The sequence below is a fragment of the Mobula birostris genome, chromosome 17 (assembly GCF_030028105.1).
Source record: "Mobula birostris isolate sMobBir1 chromosome 17, sMobBir1.hap1, whole genome shotgun sequence".
NCBI lineage: Eukaryota > Metazoa > Chordata > Chondrichthyes > Myliobatiformes > Myliobatidae > Mobula > Mobula birostris.
This window is the reverse complement of record NC_092386.1, coordinates 11,435,464-11,456,443: the sequence shown is the minus strand read 5'-3', so window position 1 is coordinate 11,456,443 and position 20,980 is coordinate 11,435,464. Positions and strand designations below refer to the sequence as shown.

The 20,980-nt window shown below is 43.5% G+C and overlaps 1 pseudogene; it reads right to left on the bottom strand.

Moving 5' to 3' along the window:
• The window catches only part of LOC140211349 (Y-box-binding protein 1-like), a 28,841-nt pseudogene extending 21,798 nt beyond the window's left edge, over positions 1 to 7,043 (bottom strand).
• Positions 7,044 to 20,980: the final 13,937 nt, after the last annotated feature.

The window sequence follows — 20,980 nt, the reverse complement described above, 5'->3', positions numbered from 1 at the left end:
ATCACCACAACTTGTGCAGAATGCTTTCTGAAATCCTTCGAAGGCCCAGTAACATGAATCTTTTGCATGTCCTGCATGGTTTCAAATAATACAGCAACGTGCTTAAATCACACATTGCGATGAAAACATCTGCTCATTAGTGCTATCCGACTTAATACCAATGGAATCTAAACTAGGAAAAGCTAGTCAGAACCAAGAATTATACCATCTGGTGTGGAGATGCCCATGTATGAGGTCAGAATAAAGCTGCAGAGGGATATGAACTCAGATAGTAGCATCAAGAAAATCTTCAAAAGACGATGCCTCAAAAAGATGGCATCCGTCATTAATATAGAACATAGCACAGTGCCGGAGTAGGCTCTTCAGCTCACAATATTGTGCTGAACCACAAAAAGTAAAGTTAAGATAACCCAAAAGCTAATCCCTCCTTCCCTCTCAATGTCCATATCCCCCCATCTTCCTCACATTCATGTCCCTATCTAAACATCTCTTAAAAGCCCCTGCCACCATACCAGACAGGCATCCACCACACTCTAAGTAAAAAACTTACCGCTCACATTTCCTTTGAACCGACACCCTCTCACCTTCAATGCATGTCCTCTGGTATTAGGCATTTCTACACTGGGAAAAAGATATTTCCTGACTATATCTATGTCTCTCATAATTTTATAAACCTCTATCAAATCTTCCCTCAGCTTCTGCCGCTCCAAAGAAAACAACCCCATTTTGTCTAGCCTTTCATGAAAACATGTGCCTTTTAAATCAGGCCCAATCCTGACAAACTTCTAGTACACACTCTTCAAAGCCATAGCAAAGCTATAGTGGGGCGACCAGAAATATATGCATTATTCCAGATGAGGCCTTACCAGAGTTTTATAAAGCTGCAACATAACCTCTTGACTTTTGAACTCAGTGCCTTGACTGATAAAAGCAAGCATTTGATAAGCCTTCTTAACCATCCTATTGACCTGTGGAGCCACTTTCATGGAACAATGAACTTGGATCTCGTTGCTCAGCAGCACTGTTAAGGGGCTTGCCCTTAACAGTGTCTTCTTGCATTCGCTCTACCAAGGAGGAAATCCTCACATTTATCTGCCATTTCTCTGCCCACATCTGCAGCCGGTCTATATCATGTTGTTTTCTTTGCCAGTCTTCTACTCTATCCCCAACTCCACCAATCTTGGTATCATCTGCAAATTTACTAACCCACAAATTTATATTTTCATCCAGCTCATTTATATGCATCAGAAACAGCAGAGGTCCTAGCACAGATCCCTGTGGAATACCACTAACTACAGACCTCCACCTCGAGTAAGTTCCTTTGACCACCACCCTTTGTCTTCTATGTGCGAGCCAGTTCTGAATCCAGACATCCAATTTCTTGCCAACCCCATGCATCTTAATCTTCTGGATTAGCCGTCCAAGAGGGACTTTGTCAAACGGCTTACTAAAATCCACATAGACAACATCCACAGTTGTACTTTCATCAATCTCTCCGGTCATCTTTTCAAAGAACTCAATCAAGTTGGTAAGACAGGTTGACTCTCCCTAATTGGATCACGGGTTTTCAAGAGACCTTATATCCTATCCCTAAGAATTTTCTCCAGCAATTGCCCCACAACTGACAAGAGAATCACTGGTCTATAGTTCTCAAGATTTTCCCTTTTTCCCTTCCGAAATAAGGTACATTGGCCACTTGCCAGTCCTCCAGGAACCCGCCTGTCGTTTGAGAGTACATGAAGATACTGGTCAATCTCCTCACTTGCGTCTCTCAATAACATAGGGTAAATCCCATCAGACCCTGGTGACTTATTCTTTTGGAGACCCAAATTTCCTCCTCCGTGACCTCTAAACACCTTAATAAGTTTATATACTCAACACTAATCTCCTGGTCCTCCATATCCTTTTCCTTGGTAAATACTGAAGCAAAGACTCATCAAGTACCTCACTCACATTCTCTGCATCCACACAAATTTTCTCCTCTTTATCCTTGAATTGTTCTACTCTCTCCCCCTACTTAGCCTCTTGCTCTCGATGTAAGTATAGAATTCCTTGGGATCCATGTCATTCCTACATGTCAAGGACTTTTCATGGCCCCTCCTGGCTTTCTTAATTCCCTTCCTAGTTCTTTTCTGGCTTTTTTATACTCCTTGTGTGTTTCGTTTGATCCTAACTTCTGAAGCTTTACATACTTTTCCTTTTTCTCTTGACTAAATCTATCACCTCTCTGGGCATCCAGGGTTCTTTTATCTTTCCATCCATGTCTTTCCTTCAAAGAGGATCTTTAAGCATCCTCCACATGTCTGATGAGGACTTGCCAAAAAACACATTCCCAATTAGCTCTTCTTAGTTCCTGCCTAATGCCCTCGTTATTTACCCTACTCCAATTTAGAACTCTCCTGCAAGGACCAGATCTAACATCATCAATAGCTATCATGAAAGATAAGGAGCTGTGGTCACTGTTTCCTAACTGCTCACCCACTGAATGGTCAGTCACCTGGCCAGACTCATTAACCTACACCAGGTCCAGAACGGCCCCTTGTCTCGTTAGACCATCTACATATTGATTTAAGAAACTCTCCTGGATACACATAACAAATTCTGCCCCCTCTAAACCCTTTGCACTAAGAAGGTCTCAGTTTATATCAGGGAAGTTGAAATCCCCCAAGACAGGTTCCCCTCCAGCTCAGGTGCAACCCGTACCTCTTGTACAGTTCCCTCCTTACCCAGTAAAGTTTCCAGTGATCCAAATTTGAAAACTTTTCCCCTGCACAGTCCCCCACAGCCTCTCATTCATCTGTGCTATCCTTCCATTCCTACCTGCTCTAGCCCCTGGCACCGGGAGTAATCCGGAGATTACAATATTGGAGGTCTTTCTCTTCACCTTCTATCCTAACTCTGTGTACTCACTGTATAGGAACTCTTCCCCTTTTCTGCCTATGTCATTGGACCTTCCCCTTGAGAATATCCTGCAGTACTTCAATACATCCTGGTCCCTAGCACCCAGGAGGCAACACACCATCCTGGAATCCCTTTTGCAGCCACAGAAGCTCCTGCTTGTCCCACAAGTATCAAATCCCCTATCACTACAACTCTGCCTGCCTTTACCCTTCCCTGCTGAGCCACGGTGCCACTAGCCGTGCTGCTGCTGCTGTGCCTGATGGGTTATCCCTGCCTGGCAGCATACTTGTTGCTAAGGGGAATAGCCACAAAGGAACTCTGCACTGGACCCTTACCACTCCATCTACTGTCTGAAGCCTGTGTTCTGGGTATGACCACCTCTTCAAAAGTCTCATCTACAACATCTTCAGCCTCCCGGGTACACCCAACTCCAGTTCCAACTCCTTGGCCCAGTCAGTCAGGAGCTGAATTTCCCACAGACATAGTCATCAAGGAAACCGTCAGGTATCCTGAACTCCCATGTCTGACAGGAGGAGCATTCCATCCTGACTCTGTTCTACAGAAAAGGTTTACTTCTTCGTAGCTGTGCCTCTGCCTGCTCTCACCGAAGACTATTAAGTCAAAGCCTTCCCACTCTATCACAGTCACACTCCAACAAAGGCTGCACCGCTTGCCTGCCCTCCTTTTATTTGCTGCTGAGTTTTAGGCCTCTGACGCTGACACTAACTGCGTTTGCGCAGCCGAAAAAGACCGCCATCATCCAAAGGTGCTCTTTTTTACCTCTCTCTCTCCCAACCTTTGATAGGGCTCTGACACCGACACTTACCGCACCTGAGCTGTCAATAGGAGATCGAATTTACCCGAAGCCGCTTCGTTTGTATTCTCACTCCAACCTTTGGTAGGCTTCTGATGCTGACACTTACTGTTCCTGCGCAGCCGAGAAAGACCACCCTTGCCTGAAGCTGTACATTTTTCACTCTTTCTCTCCTGAACTTTGGTAGATCTCTGACCCCCCCACCACCCAGGACATACCCTTTTCTCTCCAGGAGCTTGAGCACACAAACACAATGTATCTGGAATAGCTTCTTCCCCTCAGCCATCAGATTTCTAAATGGACCATGGTTCCACGAATATAACCTCTCCTTTTGCACTACTTATTTATAGAGTTGTTGACTTATGGAAAGACAGAGCATGGAAACCGGCCCTTCAGCATATCAGCTCCACAGCAACTATCAAACACTCATTTAGGCCAATCCAATTTAACCTCCCCTCATTCCTATCAACTTCACTCCCAGATTCTAAAAACTAGGGTCCATTTGGAATGACTGATTAACCATTTACAGTATTTTTATATATTAATTATTGTGGCATATATCAGTGATAAGTCAGCATCGGGTGGCACTGTAGTAGTTAGCACAGCGATTTACAGTACTGACAACCCAGGTTCAATTCCCGCTGCTGCCTGTAAGGATTCCGTACGTTCTCCCAGTGCTCCAGTTTCCTCTCACAGTCCAAAGCTGTACCATTTGGTAGGTTAATTGATCATTGTAAATTGTCCCATAATTAGGCTCGGATTAAAGGAAGGGATTGATGGGCAGAGTGGCTCAAAGGGCTGGAAAGGCCTACTCCTCCTTATATCTCAATAAATAAACAAATCCATAAATAATAAACCTGATTCTGATTCTGAATTATCCACAGAAAGATCAGAAAAATAAAGACAGCAATGATAGAGACAGGAGAAGTGAATGTACTTGGTTAATGTCTGAAAATAAGGAAATTGATTTGCTCGACTCAAAGTTAACTATGTCATTTAAAATACATTAGCTCCTCAATATATCATCCTTTACACACTCTGCAGGATAATCCATGATCGATTGTCACAACTTCATATCACTACACCAGAGGCAGAATTGTTTTGTTGATTAAAGAGCATTATAAGTAAGGGTAGTTAGGGATTGATTTTAAGTTAAAATTGAAGTATGATCCACGCCCTTACAGTGCACACCATCACCTTCGAAAGGTGGTTCTTGGTTAAAGTTAGGAAACCATGAGATCAAAAGAGGACAATAATTTGCAGAAACGCAGCTTTAAGTACATTAAACATTTTAGCCCAAGGGTGAGATTCTTTGAATAGTGATGCTGAGGTACCTCCAAGGATGTGCTGGAGCACATTATCAGTGATGTAACCCAGGGTCATCGGGTGTTTCGATCTTTCAACATCAGACACCGTCGCCCAGGCGACCCAGCCAGGGTAGATCAGGCCCTGACTTGTGTTCCAGCAGGATTGGTCCACGGGTCACACCTCTTGATCCATCGCCATCTGGAGACTCGCTCAGCAGCCTCACTGGCAGTCTTGGTGGCTCTTGTCTTTGCAGCCCTCGTAATGCCAAGGAGAGAGTAGGTTCTGCACAGTGAGCAGCCTACACCCCGTCTCTACAGGCTGTCAATCTACCCTCTAGACCCATCTCTGATGCTGCTCTACCAGCTCCTGGTATTTGGCTTTCTTATGCTCAAATGCCTCCTCAATCCGGTCCTCCCAGGGAACTGTCAGTTTCACCGTGACCACCTGCTTCGAGGTTTCTGACAGAATGACCATGCCAGGCCTCAGTGATGATGATGCAATGAAGTCAGGGAACTTTAACTGCTTGCCAAGATCGACTTTCAGTCTGATGACAAAGGGGATAACTCCACATTCAGGCCAGGTTCAGAAAAATGAAAAGTCAGGAAGAGACTGTAAATTATGCATCAGTTTAGCCTGGTATGATCTGGTAACAATGTGCTTTCCCTTATTTTGTGTCAATTTTTTTAATCCTGTTGACATAGAATTATTATGTTATTTTAATAAAATTATTGTAAATCTTGATTTATTTTGAATTATTTGAAAAGCCAGCTGAAAGATTAAAGTTCAATTCCCACTGCTGTCTGTAAGGTATTTGTCCATCCCCCAGCCCCTGACATGTTTCAGACCTCCTCTCTCCAACCCAATCCTCCTGTCCCCAACCCTCCCCTCCCCTCTCCACCCCTCTCCTCTCCTCCCCTTTCACCCCACTCCTCCTATTTCCCTCCCAAACTTACTATACCCCACCTCACACCAATCCTCCACTCCCCACCCCTCTCCTTCCCGGCTGTCCATCTGCACAACCCAGAAAGACTGAGTCACCCAGGATTGTGCTTGTTGGAATTCAGAATGAGAGGGGACCTCAGGCAAATTGATAAAATGATGAAAGGAATAGAAGCAGGAAAGTTGGTAAAGTCCAGTTCTTCATCAGAAGAGTTTTGAGGGGTCTTGATATGAAGTATTGACTCAGCGAGGTAGCACAATGTTCTACAGTGCCAGTGGTCAGTGATCCATGGTCCACTGTCCTGTCCTATTAGATTTCTTCCTTTTCATCCCTTCACCTCTTCCACCTATCACCTCCCACCCACCCTCACATCATCACCTCACCTCTACCCATCCTCCTCCTCGCCTGGTCTCGCAATCACCTACAGTATCCCACACAAAATGCTGGAGGACCTCAGCAAGTCAGGAAGTATCTACAGAGGAGAATAAACAATCAATGCGTTGGGCCGAGACATTCAGTTGGACTCACTTAACACTTGCAACTTATACTCGTCCCCTTTCTTATGCTGGCTTCCTTTCCAATCTTGATGAAGGGTCTCATCCTGAAATGTCAGCTGTTCATATCCCTCCACAGATGCTGCCTGATTTACTGAGTTCCTCCAGCATTTTCAAAGTTCAAAGTAAATTTATCATCAAAGTACATAGATGTCATCATATAGGACCCTGGGATCCATTTTCTTGTAGACACTCACAGTAGATACAAAGAAATTTCTCCGCAGATCATCGCCTTATCGCCTTGGGGAGGCTTGTCAGTTCCTGAAATCCCGAGAGTGAAACGATCTGGAGCTTACAGTAGCTCCTGGTAGGTAGGGTCAACCATGGCGGTAAGTTCAAGGGGGAGAATCCAGACAAAGAGTGATCCAACCAAGACCTCAGTGGTGGAGTTGGCCAAAGATAATGACACATCACAATGGCAGATGGAGAAAGGCTGAAGCAGTGAAGTGTATGCACTCGTCTTACATTCCACGTCACTGGACCCTGACCCCGATCTGCCATAGTCCGTGTGGTGGCTGCCCGGCATCATGCTCCCTACGTTAAACAAAGTCATGCACAGGCCTTCTGCATTAAGAGAATGACCCATCAAAAGAGCTTAATGCTCATCTCAAGTGATCACAATTCTACTACTACATAGAAACACAACAGAATGAGTGAAAACTGACGCAAAAACATCAACAGACAAACAACCAACAAGGAAAGGATGACAAATTTTGCAAATAGAAAAAGACAAGCATAATAATAAATAAAAAAATAGCAAGTAACATGGAGAGCATGAGCTGTAGAGACCTTGAAAGTGAGTCTTTCAAGGAATCGGTTCAGTGTTGAAGTGAGGGAAGTTAACCGCGCTGGTTCAGGAGCCTGGTGGTTGAGCGGTTAGTATGACAGTATTACAGCTCGGGACGCTGGAGTTTGATTCTGACATCGTCTGTAAGGAGTTAATACGTCTTCCCCATGGAAAGTGTGGGTTTCCTCCGAGTGCTGTGGTTTCCTCCTACAGTCCAAAGACGTACCAGTTAGTAGGTTAATTGGGCGTTGTAAATTGTCACATAAGGCTAGGGTTAATTGTTGGATTGCTGGCTGTGCAGTTCGAAGGGCCGGAAGGGCCTATTCTACGTTTTATCTCTAAATAATAAATAACTGTTTCTGAACCTGGTGTGGGACCTTAGGCTCCTGTTCATCCTGCCCAATGGCAGCAGTGAGAAGAGGCATGGCCTGGATAGTGGGGAACCTTGATGGAGGATGCTGCTTTTGAAAGCTTTGTGCAACATGTACCATCACTCTGATCTTGGCAATTTACATGTAAAACATTTTGTCTGCATGGGAGGGGACATCCTCACTGTGCAGTGAGCACTGTGCACTGTGAATCCTCTGAATATACTTCGGTCTTTATATACTTTTCAATCAGCTGATTGGACATCATTTCAGAAACTGATTTGTGATGTGGGGAGGAAATCTCGTCGCTGATTAGCTGTGTGGTGAACTTCGTGCCTTGTGGTCTGGAGTTTTGCCTGCATCGGCTCGTAAATAGGATTGAAGTCTATGTGTTTGTTTATCAAATTGTTCACAGAAAACCACACAATTAGTAGTGCACTGACAATGTCTCCTCAAATGGAGATAAAATGTTTGCAAGTAAATTGCCAAGATCGGAGAACATCTCAACCCAACCATCAACCACCTGATCTACACATCTTCCGAGCACACAAAGAAACATCAAACCCACTTTCATTCAGCTCAAGATGCTCTGCTAATGAAGCCAGTGCCGTTTTCTCTTGCAAAGCTTTTCAAAGAATTAGAAAGTCTGGTTTATGTAATGAAGTAAATAGACAGGTGCAAAGGTCATAAAAACAAGGTGAATGCATTCTTATTGTTTGTGCTTGACATGAAGGATGTGTTATCAAGTGTCAGACGCTTTTTGCAATGACATTTATGTAACTGCGGCAGCAACTCACTAAATCTAAATACATAAACAAGCTATTTACCATTTATTTTTCTCTGGTGGGGATAACTGGAATATATTTCATATTCACTTTATCTGACGGGTATGAAAGATTTGTTGTATCAGAACAAAACTTGTTTGCTCCTTGCGAGTCACTTGATTTCTGTCGCTCACATTAACTGGCTGGTTGGGATTCGTCTGTCTCGAAGGACAATGGGTGATGATCACTGTCATCACAAGCCTGGGTGGAAGGTATGGAGATCCTCAGATACCCAGTTGTCAAGGTCCTCCTCTCGGCCTCACCAGTGTAGTCCAAAGGAAAGCTTATGAATCAATACGTTTGGCACCAGCTTGGCTGCAGAAGCTGCCAGAAGAGTGTTCCATGACGTTTAGCCGGCTTAGGGGTTCCACTCCGGATTTACTCCCATAGACTTTGCCTCTCCAGAGGCTGTCCACAAGTCAGTGGGGCTATCTACCCATAACTGGGGGTCTGGTTCATGAACACCAGGGCGTGTCCACACACCGGAGGGCCTGTGTGCTACGTGTGCAGGGGCCAGGCCTCCTCCCCGCCCTCTGTAGTTCAGCCCGAGCCCGAAAGGAGTTCCTTTTCTGTGTGCCGTCAGTGAGGAGGCATTACATGAGGCTTGCTGTGGAGAGGCTGTGTACTGGCAGGGAGAGACGTACACATCCAGCTCTCCTTTTTGCAAGACTGCTAGCCAGCGGTGGGGGCTGAAAGTGAGAGTGACAAGCAACACCCACTACACTACCACACAGACACATTGCAACGATTTTGACAACTCTTTAACTAAGAGGGATAATTCACTAGCCATGATGGAATGGTGGAGCAGACTCGATGGGCCGAATGGCTCCTATGCCTTACAATCTCATGGCTTATTGATTATTTATTTATTTAGAGCTCAGATACAACACAGAACAGGCCCTTCCTGGCCAACGAGCCTCACTGTCCTGCAGTACACTTATTTGGCCCAAGCCTAATCAAAGTTCAAAGTTCATTTATTATCAAAGTGGTATACATTATAGAACCTTGAGATTCTTCTTCTAACAGGCAGCCACAAAACAAAGAAACCCAAAATAACCCAACAGAAGACTGTCAAACATCCCAATGTGCAGAGAAAAGTGAAGAAAAAACAAATCATGCAAGCAATAACTGCAAGGAAATAGCGTTCTGAACTGAAGTCCACAAAGAGAATCCAAGTCCCATAGTTCAGTGCAGAGCTGAGAAACCATCATGGAGCAGCAGGATGAACTATTCCATTTCTCACCTCAGGGTCTGACAACGTGACCTTTTCAATCTGGCCTGGCTTCTAAACCGTCATCCAAACATGAGGTTCAGTAGCTTCGATATGTTCTGGGGCCTCAATTCAGCCTGTACACAACCTTTCCAATTCGGCCTTGGGTCTTCCTCGCTCTTGGCAACAGGCCTGCTGCCTCGCCTTGCCTTGGTTCTGCCACATCGAAGTGCCTCCAAGCATGAAGGGAAGTTGCAGACTGTTGCTTGCGATGATTGTTTGCCAGAGAAAGAGTGATTAATAAAGTATTTTGTTGTTTTGGTTGTTTCATCAGCCAGAAGCCAGAATTCGCTGAGATTCACCAGTGTCTTCCGTTGCAGGACAATTTTTAATGACCACTTAACCTACTAACTGGAGTGTCTTTGGAATGTGTGGAGGAAACTGGAGCACTTGGAGGAAGCTCACACGCGGTTCACTAGGAGGAATGTACAAGTTTCTTACAGAATGACGGCAAAATTGAAGTTCGAACTCCAATGCCCCGGGCAGTAATAGCGTCACGCTAACCATTACACTACAGTGGTGTCTAAACCTATCTTGTTTTTAAACTGATGTTTTCACAGCTTTTGTTTTGTAAATTGGTTAACTAGGTAAACTGAGATACTTTATTTTCCTTAACTGGCAGAAATATCTTTGCATGTTGATTCTACAAACGTTTGTATTTTCTGTAGCAGGTACGAGATGTTAGGGTGTTACATGTTTGATTAAAATTATCTTAATTGATCTGCAGCTGTGTTTTTCTCAGTCAAAGGAATCACATGAAAAGTTTAAAGAGAAATCCTACAAATACAGAAACCTTTGTTGGTTTGCCCGGTCTTGATTGAAAACTCCAGTCAATAATGCCCCCAGAAATGGTCTGCAAGGGAAGATACCTTAATTGCTAATTCCAGAAAATACTTGGTTTAAATTGGATGATGGCTTTATTTACATGATAATATGTTTGTCAACTGGTTAGACCCTTGTTGACAAAATAAATGGTGATAGATCTTCAGCTGCTGCGGGGAAATTCCTGCCAAATGGGGCTGGTGGTTTTCTTTTAACTTTTCTTAAAAAATTGAGTTTAATTGAATTTTTAGAGATGCAGAATGGGACAGGCTCTTCCAGTCCAATGAGCCATGTTACTAGCAACCCCTAAATTAACCCTAGCCCAATCACGGGACAACTTAAATCGATCAATTAACTTACTAACCGGTATGTCTTTAGACAGTGGGAGGAAACCCTTGCATTCTACAGAGAGGATGTCCAAACTCCTCACAGAGGACACTGGGGTTGAACTCTGAACACCAGTGCCCTGAACTGTAATTGCATTGCACCAACTGCTACGCTGCCATGGTGCCCCAGGTTGTGTATGCTGGTGCTGGAAATAAAAGTATGAATTGTAAAACTCATTTACAATCACTGAGGGTGGTCGAATCATAAAGATTAGTTTCATTTGTGCATCAAAACATTGAAACAGCCAGTGAGGTGCGTTGTTTGCTTCGATGACAATACAGTCCAAGGATGTGTTGGGGGCAGCCTGAGAGAGTCGCCATGCTGCGGATGCCGACATCGCATGTCCACATTTTACTTGCCCTAACCCAAAGTTCAAAGTTAATTTATTATCAAAGTGCATATATTCTCCATATACAACCCTGAGTTTCATTTTCTTGCATGCATAGTCAATAAATCCATAGAATAATAACCAGGGCAGAATCAATGAAAGACTGCACCAACTTGGGCATTCAACTGATGTGCATAAGACAACAAACTGTGCAAATACATTAAGAAAGAAATCATAATAAATAAATAAATAAACAATAAACATTGAGAACATGAGGATAAAGAGCCCTTGAAGGTGAGTCCATAGGTTATGGGAACATTTCAATGATGTGGCAAGTGAAATTATCCCCTATGGTTTAAGAGCCTGATGGTTGAGTGGTAATAACTGCTCCTGAACCTGGTGGTGTGAGTCCTGAGGTTCCTCTACCTTCTTCCTGGGAGGAAACCAGAGAAAACCCATGCAGTCATAGGGAGAACGTACAAACTCCTTGGAGTCAGCGAGGGGTCACAGTTTGAGGATAAAACGGAAGCCTTTTAGGATCGAGATGAGGAAAAACTTCTTCACACAGAGAGTGGTGAATCTGTGGAATTCTCTGCCACAGGAAACAGTTGAGGCCAGTTCATTGGCTATATTTAAGAGGGAGTTAGATATGGCCCTTGTGGCTAAAGGGATCAGGGGGTATGGAGGGAAGGCAGGTACAGGGTTCTGAGTTGGATGATCAGCCATGATCATACTGAATGGCAGTGCGGGCTCGAAGGGCCGAATGGCCTACTCCTGCACCTATTTTCTATGTTTCTATGTTTCTATAGGAATTAAACCACAGGTGCTATGATGCAGTATGCTCAATACTCCGCCATCACCCCACTCGTACCATTTGCAGTTTGAATACTGAAGCTGTAAATCAAAGTATTGATTATAAAACTCATTTACAATATGTTAGAGTCATACTTAGAGCACTACAGCATAGGAGCAGGTCCTTCAGTCCTTCTGGTGTGCTTCTGTCTAGTCCCATCTACCTGCTACCGGACCACAGCCCTTCATACCCTTCTCATGCGGGTACCCATGAAATCGTCTCTTAAATATTGCAACTGAACTCACATCCACTACTTCTGCTGGCTTTTACTTAAGTCAATAGAAACAGAAAATGCTGACAGTGCAAGCATCTTTTAACACCTTCGCCCTTCATAGTTCATAGTTCATTGTTCAAGTTTAATTGTCATTCAACCATACATGAATACTCATGAGGACAGCCAAACGAAACAGCATTTTTCTGGGACAAGGTGCAAAACACAGTACCAACAGTCATTCACAGCACAAAACACATAGAGCATCTATAATATATCAGTAAAATACAGTCACGCAAAAAAAAAGCTGTCCGAGACTATACTCTGAAAAAAACTAAATAACTATAAACTAAACTATCATTTATTTCCAGCAGTTTTGAAAATAGTAATGGTCTCAAGACCAATAATACTGGGATGTCTTGTCTATTCTAATTAAAACCATTACTCCAAAACAGATAACAATGTGAAATTGATTCAATGCAGATGGAGATTGGCAGAAAAGTTTAAAGGTTGAACTTGAAGGGAGGATATGGATTAATGTCAGGATTCTTAGCAGTGAGAAAGAATAGAGGAACGTTGGGGGTCCACATCCATAGATCCCTCAAAGTTGCCGCTCAAGTTGATAGGGTTATTAAGAAAGCATATATTGTGTTGACCTTCATTAGTCAGGAGATTGAGTTCAAGAGTCAGAAGGTAATGTTGTAGCTCGATAAAACTCTGGTTAGACCACTCTTGGTGTTCTGTTCTGGTCGCTTCATTATAGAAAGGATGTGGAAGCTTTAGAGAGGATGCAGAAGAGATTTGCCAGGATGCTGCCTGGACTGGAGAGCATGTTTATGAGGATAGGTTGAGAGAAACAGGGCCTTTCTCTTTGGAGTGAGAGTGGATGAGAAGTGAAACCATAAGAGACATTGATAGAGTGGACAGCTGTCACCTTTTTTGTGGAGTGGTAAAATAGGGAATCATTTCAAGGCACTTGGGAGAAAGTATGGGGATGTCAGAGATAGGTTTTTTTACACAGAGAGTGGTGGGTTTGTGGAAAGTGCTGGCAGGGGTGAAAGTAGAGGTAGATACATCAAGGACATTTAAGAGACTCTTAGATAGGTAGGTGGATGAAAGCAAAATGGAGGATTATGTTGGAGGGAAAGGTTAGATTGATCTTGGAACAGGTTAAAAGGTTGGTGCAACACCATGAGTTGAAGGGGCAGTACTATGATATTCTATATTCTATGCTCTTTGTTAACAGTTTACCCAGTTGTGATATTCAGCAGTGTATGATTCCTTTTGCTTCAATCCCCTTTATAATGTTTGTGTTTACATAGTAATTGATGACTTTATATTGGCATTTCACCAAGAAACATTTGAAAGTCCATATGCACATTAATCTAGACATCATCTTGACGGGCACAAAGTAAACTTTGAGAGCAAGGTGCTTCACAACAAGCCTGTTCTGTGAGACCGGGACAGAGACTGGAGGTTGGATGCCTAATGTCTGTGAGTCTGTAAGTCCAAGGCCAAGGACTAGATGTTGGAAGTCTGAAGGTGGCCTGTCCTGGCGTTAGAGGCCTGCACTGATGTACGTGAGAGGATGGGGAAGGGGATTGCTTAGCTGTTGTCATCTTGTTTTGTTTTGTTGTTGTTGTGTTTGTGTTGCTCTGCCAAGCATTGTGGGATTGATATGTTGGAGAGAGAATTTGTGGCGACACTTGCAGTCTGCCCCCAGCACATGCTTGGACTGTGTTGGTTGTTAACACAAATGGCACATTTTACTGTACGTTTCAACGTGCATGGGATAAATAAATGATGCTAACCTGATCATCTTGTTGTGTATTTACTATTTCAATAATATTTGAGTAATCTTGTATATATTGTATATTGGTTGTTTAAGCATTCATGTTCATTTAAATAATTCATTTTGGGTTATATGTATAAAAACTTCAATTGCATAAGTCAACATGCTTCCACGTGATACATACATGCCTCGCTTAAAGTAACCTTGAAGTTAACTCATATTTCAGACTCCTGTGTCTTCATTTGAATTAGTTTAATATTTTGAAGTTATAAAACATAAATCTCATCCAATATTCACTTCTCATACAGAAAATAAAACAAAATTTGTTGAGTCAGTATTCTAATAGAGATTTAAGGACAGTGAGATGTGGTAGTGTAATGGGTTAACGTAGATTCTGCAGTATCGATCTGGAGACGTGAGTTCATATCCCTCAATGAAAGCAGGGGAATTTAAACTAAAGTAATTAAAAAAATCTGAAATTAAAAGCTGATATTAATAATGATCACCATAAAACTACCAGATTGCTGTGAAAACCCATCTGGTCCGCAGACGTCCTCTAGGGGAGGCAGGCTGTCATGTTAAGCTGATGTGACAGCAGAACAATGGAAGTGGCTGCCTTTACTAGGTGGCAAAACGGCCTTGCAAGCTGCATGTGCACGGCCATCAAATCTGACCGAGGCAATGAGTGCAAATCTGGAGGCTGCATAGTCATGAGGCACGGGAGCAGAATTAGACTATTTGGCTCATTGAGCTTGCTCCACCATTCCATCACAGCTGATTTATTATCCCTCTCAGCCCCCATTCTCTGTAAGAGCATAAGACACGGTAGCAGATTTAGGCCATTAATCTCATCGTTTGCTCCGCCACTCAATTATGGTGGATTTATTATCTTTCTCAACCCCATTCTCCTCCCTTCTCTCTTAACCTTTGACACCTCTACCAAATAAGAACCTATAAACCTCTGCTTTAAATATACCCAATGACTTAGACTCCACAGTCAGCTGTGGCAATAAAATTTCACAGGTTCATCACCTCTGGCTCAAGAAATTCCTCTTCATCTCTGTTCTAAATGGATGTCCCTCTATTCCGAGGCTGTTCTCTCTGGTCCTAGAAGCTCCCACTATCCACTCCATCTGGGCATTCCAACCCAATATTTGGTAGATTTCCATTAGAACATAAGACATAGGAGCAGAATTAAACCATTTGCCTCATTAAGTCTGCTCCACCGTTCCATCATGGCCAATTCATTATCCTTCTTAACACCATTCCCCAGGCTTCTCCACCTTTGATGCCGTTATTAAACAAGAACCTCTCAACCTCTGCTTTAAATATACCCAATGATATGGCCTCCCCAGCTATCTGTGTAAATAAGTTCCACAGATTCGCCACTTTCCTGTTAAAATAATTGCTCCTCAGTTCTTTTCTAAAACAACGTCCTTGTTTTCAGAAGTTGTGCCGTCTGGTTCAAGACTCCGCATTATTGGAAACATCATTTCCTCCTGTAGCGCTCCAGAAGACTGTTGGCTTGAAGCCAAATGAATTCGATTAAAAGGAATTTGAAATAAATTGTGGTGAACTATCACCACAAACAATGAAAAGGCAAGTGAGGACAAAGTGAATCTGAGAGATGTGCCCTGCTGGTTAGAGTGAACAATTCGGAGGGCAGAAGATGGGATAGAGGGTTCCCATGCCCGTCCAGCTAACCTAGGTGCGAGGGTGGATCGTTTTAAACACCATGCGGATTTGGTGAGGTCAAGAACGGCCTTTTCGGCAGTGAAACCCAGGTCAAAAGTGAGTAGTTGGGCGGTGTGTCCTAGGCCTGGAGCGATTTTCCACGATGGCGCCCGGGTCCAAACACTGTTTGGGCAATCTAAACGCTGGCCCAGACGGACCAGAAAGGCAGGGTGTTGAGAGTCAGGCCAAGTTGGATCGCTCTGGGTTCTGAGCCGATTCGGTTTCTCTGGCAGGGGAATCCATGCTCAGAACGATTCGTCGCAGGGGGTGGGGGTGTGGGTCGGGTCCTAGTGCAAGGTTTGAGCAACTTAATTGCCAGCCCAGATAGTCTGGGGACTCTTCCCGCCACGGCGCTAAGGCTGTGAGGCTGCCCCCACCTGCTGTGCTTCATGTCTGCAAACTTTGCGGTGATTATCCCCGCTAGTATTCTGAGGCTTTGGGCCTACCCCGAGCTGCTCCAGGGACTTGGCTCTAAGGAGTCATTTTGGTTTGGTATGCTGTTGTTGTTGCTAGCATGATTTATTTTGTTATTTTTCTCTTTCTCTGTGGGCACTGCGGGTTGGTCTGATTTTTTTTCCGTTGCATTCTTTCGGGTTCTTTACTTTGAGACTGCCTGTAAGCAAACAAATCTCAAGGTACATAATTTATACATTCTTTGATAATAAATGTGCTTTGAATCTTTAACTCTGTCTCAGCCTTTAAATATTCAGTAGGCTTCAATGAGATACCCCCTCAGTCTCTCAAACTCCAGCAAGTACATGCACAGAGCAATCAAACACTCCTCATACGTTAACCCTTTCAGTTCTGAGATCATTGCTGTAAGCCTCCTCTGGGCCCTTTCCAATGGCAGCACATCATTTCTTAGATATGAGGATATTAGGGCGCTACGGTAGCCCAGTGGTCAGTGCAATGCTTTTGGAGCTCAGGGTGTTCCAGAATTTGAAGTTCAATTTCAGCATCATTCTGCAAGAATTTTGTACATCCTCCCCATGGAATGCATACATCTTCCCCAGGTGCTCCAGTTCTTCCCACAGTCCAAATATGTTCCTGGTAGGTTAATTGGTCATTGTAAATTGTCCTGTGATTAGGTTAGGATTGTTCGGGTTTATTGAGGGTTGCTAGGCAGTGTGGATTGAAGGGCCAAAAGGGCCTGCTGTGCACTGTATCATGGGGTCCAAAGCTGTTCACAATACTCCAAGTGCAGTCTGACCAAAGCCTTATAAAGGTTTGGCATTACATCCTTGCTTTTATATCCTCGAAAACAAATGCTAGTATTTCAAGCGAGAGAAAATCTGCAGACGCTGGAGATCTGAGCAACACACACAAAATGCTGGAGGAACTCAGCAGCTGGGCAGCATCTGTGGAAAAAAGGACAGTCGACATTTCAGGCCAAGACCATTTGGCAGGACTGCATTTGTCACTGACTCAACCTGCATGTTAACCTTTAGGGTATCCTGCATGGAACCTCCCAAGTCCCTTTGCACATGTTACTTTTGAAATTCTCCCTGTTTAGAAAGTTTCAAGGCTGCAGATCAAGAAAATATTTAAATATTTAAATTCCCCATTTGTTGTGCTTGAGTGGAGAAAGGAGGGACAAGAAAGGTGTTTTGATTAAAACTGAGAGGAACAGAGGACCATTATTCTATCAGTTATTCTTCCTGTCTTTATTCTAATTAGAAATTAATTTACTCAGCAGTATGACTCTGTGTATTACATAGAGCTGCCTCAGGAAGATAACAATCATCATTAAAGATCCACGCCATCTGGAGCATTCCATCTTCTTGCAGCTAATATTGGGCAGAAGATGCAGAAGCCTGAAGTCCCATACCACCAGGTTTAAAAACAGCTACTTCCCTTCAACCATTTGGTTCTGCATCCAATAGGCAAAGCTCTAATCACTACACTTTAGCAACTCCTCTCAGAGCCCTTCTTCTTCAGCCCTTTACCTTTCCCACTTATCGCCTCCCAGCTTCTCACTTCATCCTCTTCCCTCCCTCGCCTGGCTTTACCCAACACTAGCCAGCTTGTACTCTTCCTCTCCGCCCCCATCTTCTTATTCTGGCCTCTTCTCCCTTCCTTTCCAGTTCTGATGAAGGGTCTCAGCCCAAAACATTGACTGTTTATTCGCCTCCATGGACGCTGCCTGACCTGCTGAGTTCCTCCAGCATCTTGTGTCTGTTGCTTTGGGTTTCCAGCACCTGCAGTATCCCGCGTTCTCCTGGCATCTTGTGTGTGTAACTTAGCAACACTACGATCACTTTGTGCTAAAATGGAGTTAGTTTTTGTTCTAATTCTGTTTTCTTGCAGAGATTGTGTATAAATTTTTTTCGTGAATGCTGCTTGATGACACTATGTGCCTGAGATGCTGCTGCAAGTAAGCTTTACGTTGCACCTGTTTGTACGTACGACAATAAACCCAACTTTGAGTTTGAGGGGTACTGTACATTTGATGGCATTCCGTTTTTGGTTTGTCACTGGTCTGTTGCTGGGTTCCAGAGGCATCTGACCTCCAGCTCCGCCTGGATTCCTACACATCGCATTGCGTGTCAAAATTCATGACGTGCTGAGGCCCAGCGGTTCGGAGCCCATGGAGCTGTCAGTTGTCAGTCAGCTGACACATCCTGACGAAGGGTCTCGGCCTGAAACGTCGACTGCACCTCTTCCTAGAGATGCTGCCTGACCTGCTGCGTTCACCAGCAACTTTCATGTGTTTTACTTGAATTTCCAGCATCTGCAGAATTCCTGTTGTTGACACAACCTGTTGTTGGGTTTTGGATTGAGCAGATTTAGAAAACTGAACCAAGGCAGCCAGTCAGATTTTTCAGTGCAAGTAAGCAGTTTGTCATCATTGTCGAAGAACATGAGTGTATGTGCAGATACTTTAATACGTGCAGCCATCAGGATAATAATTCTCTTGACAAAGCATCCTTTATTAAGAATTAGATTGATGTCTTCCTTTAAACAAGTTGATTAATACTGCTCTACTTCAAAAGTGACCTATTTATTGCAAAAGCGCTTTTGAAACAACCCTGAAAATTTGCGAAGGATTAGTGTCATTTTTCTTTTACTGTAGGCAGTGATAGTGTACTGACTTCTGTAATAGCTCGTGACAGTGAGCATCGTGCCTGAAATATTTAATTATGGAGGAGATTTAAGGTCATGAAAATATTGTCATTACATTTAGTGCCAGGAGTTCCGTTGGAAGATGGATTCCAGGTGCCTTGAGGAAAATGCACTCAGTAGTCACTTTATTAGGTACACTTGTATACCTGCTCGTTAATGCAAATATCTCATCAGCCAATCATGTGGCAGCAACTCAATGCATAAAAAACATGGTCAAGGGGTTTAGTTGCTGTTTAGACCTAATATCAGAATGAGGAAGAAATGTCATCTAAGTGACCGACCTTGGAATGATTGTTGGTGCTAGATGGGATGGTTTGAGTATCTCAGAAATTGCTGATCTCCTGGGATTTTCACACACAACTGTCTCTGCAATTTACAGAGAATGGTGTGAGAAACAAAAAAAAATCCAGTGAGTGGCAGTCCTGTAGACAAAAGCGCCTTGTTAATGAGAGAGGTCAGAGGAGAATGGGTAGACTTGTTCAAACTGACAGGAAGGCGACAGTAACTCAAATAATCACACACTACAACAGTGGCATGTAAAAGAGCATCTCTGAATACACAAAACATTTACCTTGAAATTGATGGGCTACAGCAGCAGAAGACAACACTCTGTTCTAGTACCTAATAAAGTGATCTCTGAGTGTAAGTCACTTCCTTGACTGGCTGAGTTCTATGTTCTCTGTTTTAAAGGAATACAGTGTTGTGCAAAAGTCCTAGTCTCATATATATCACTAAGTTGTATAAGATGTTTGCACAGTCCTCTATTTGTCAAAGTGGAGCAGAGAGCGAGTTTGTAACACAGGTGGGAGTAAAGGATGTTGGGAATGGTGAGATTGGAGCACTGTGGGAGGGGTGTGGGACAGGTGGCAGAGGAGTGCCAGGGGTGAAGGGTGGTGTGGGTGCAGACACACCCAACCCTGAGACACCAGGTAAGGTGACTCGATTCCAAACATAACAGAATCAGGTTCATTATCACTCAATTATGTCATGATTTTCTTTTTGTGGCAGCATTACAGTGCAATACATAAAATTACTATGGTACTGTGTAAAGGTCTTAGGCACCCTAGCTGTATATATGTGCTGAAGAATTTTGCACTGTACTGTATGTCTGTTTAAAATTTAATTGGAGCAGAAAGAAAGGTGCTAACCTGACTTTGGTAGAGATAACCAACCCAGACAGTCTCTCTTCTTCTATCTCCCATCAGGCAGAAGATACAACTACCAGGCTCAAGAACTGCTTCGGGCTCTTGAACGGAGTTCGTATACCATTAGTAGGACTTTTAACCTCACAATCCATCGCATTATGATCTTGCACTTCATCATTTACCCGCACACCGCTATTTTGGTAGCCTTTACACTTCTTTCTGCATTGTTATTGTTTTAACTTTTTGGAGCTCAATGCACTGTCTGATAACGTGATCTGTATGAACAGTAAACAAGACAAACTTTGCACTATATCCTGGAACATCTGACAATGACAAACAAGTACCAATACCAATGGATGGAAGAACCTGGTACAAATACACCTGAGGGATGTAAAGTGGATGAGGTAGTAGAAGGGGATTTCAACCTCAACCATTAACTGGTATTCCAGATGAGAGGAGGTTGAATTTTAAAAAGTGCATCCAGGAGACTCATCAGGGGACTATTTTTATACCGGTAAACTCAACTAGGACCAGGTCTGTATTGAGGAACAAAGGGATGTTAGTGGACAGGTGAGGAGATCTCTCAAGATGGCAGCACAGGTCGAATCAACATAGAACATTGAGCATTACAACACAGTGACCCATGACCCATGATGTTGCACCGACCTTTTAACCTACTCTAACATCATTTTGGGGTCCACAGCTCCCCTGCTTAAAGGTCCATGCCATAAAAAAGGTAGAGGACCCTTGATCTAACCCTTCCCTCCCACAAAGCCCTCCATTTTTCTTTCAGCCATGTGCCTATCTATAAGCCTTTTA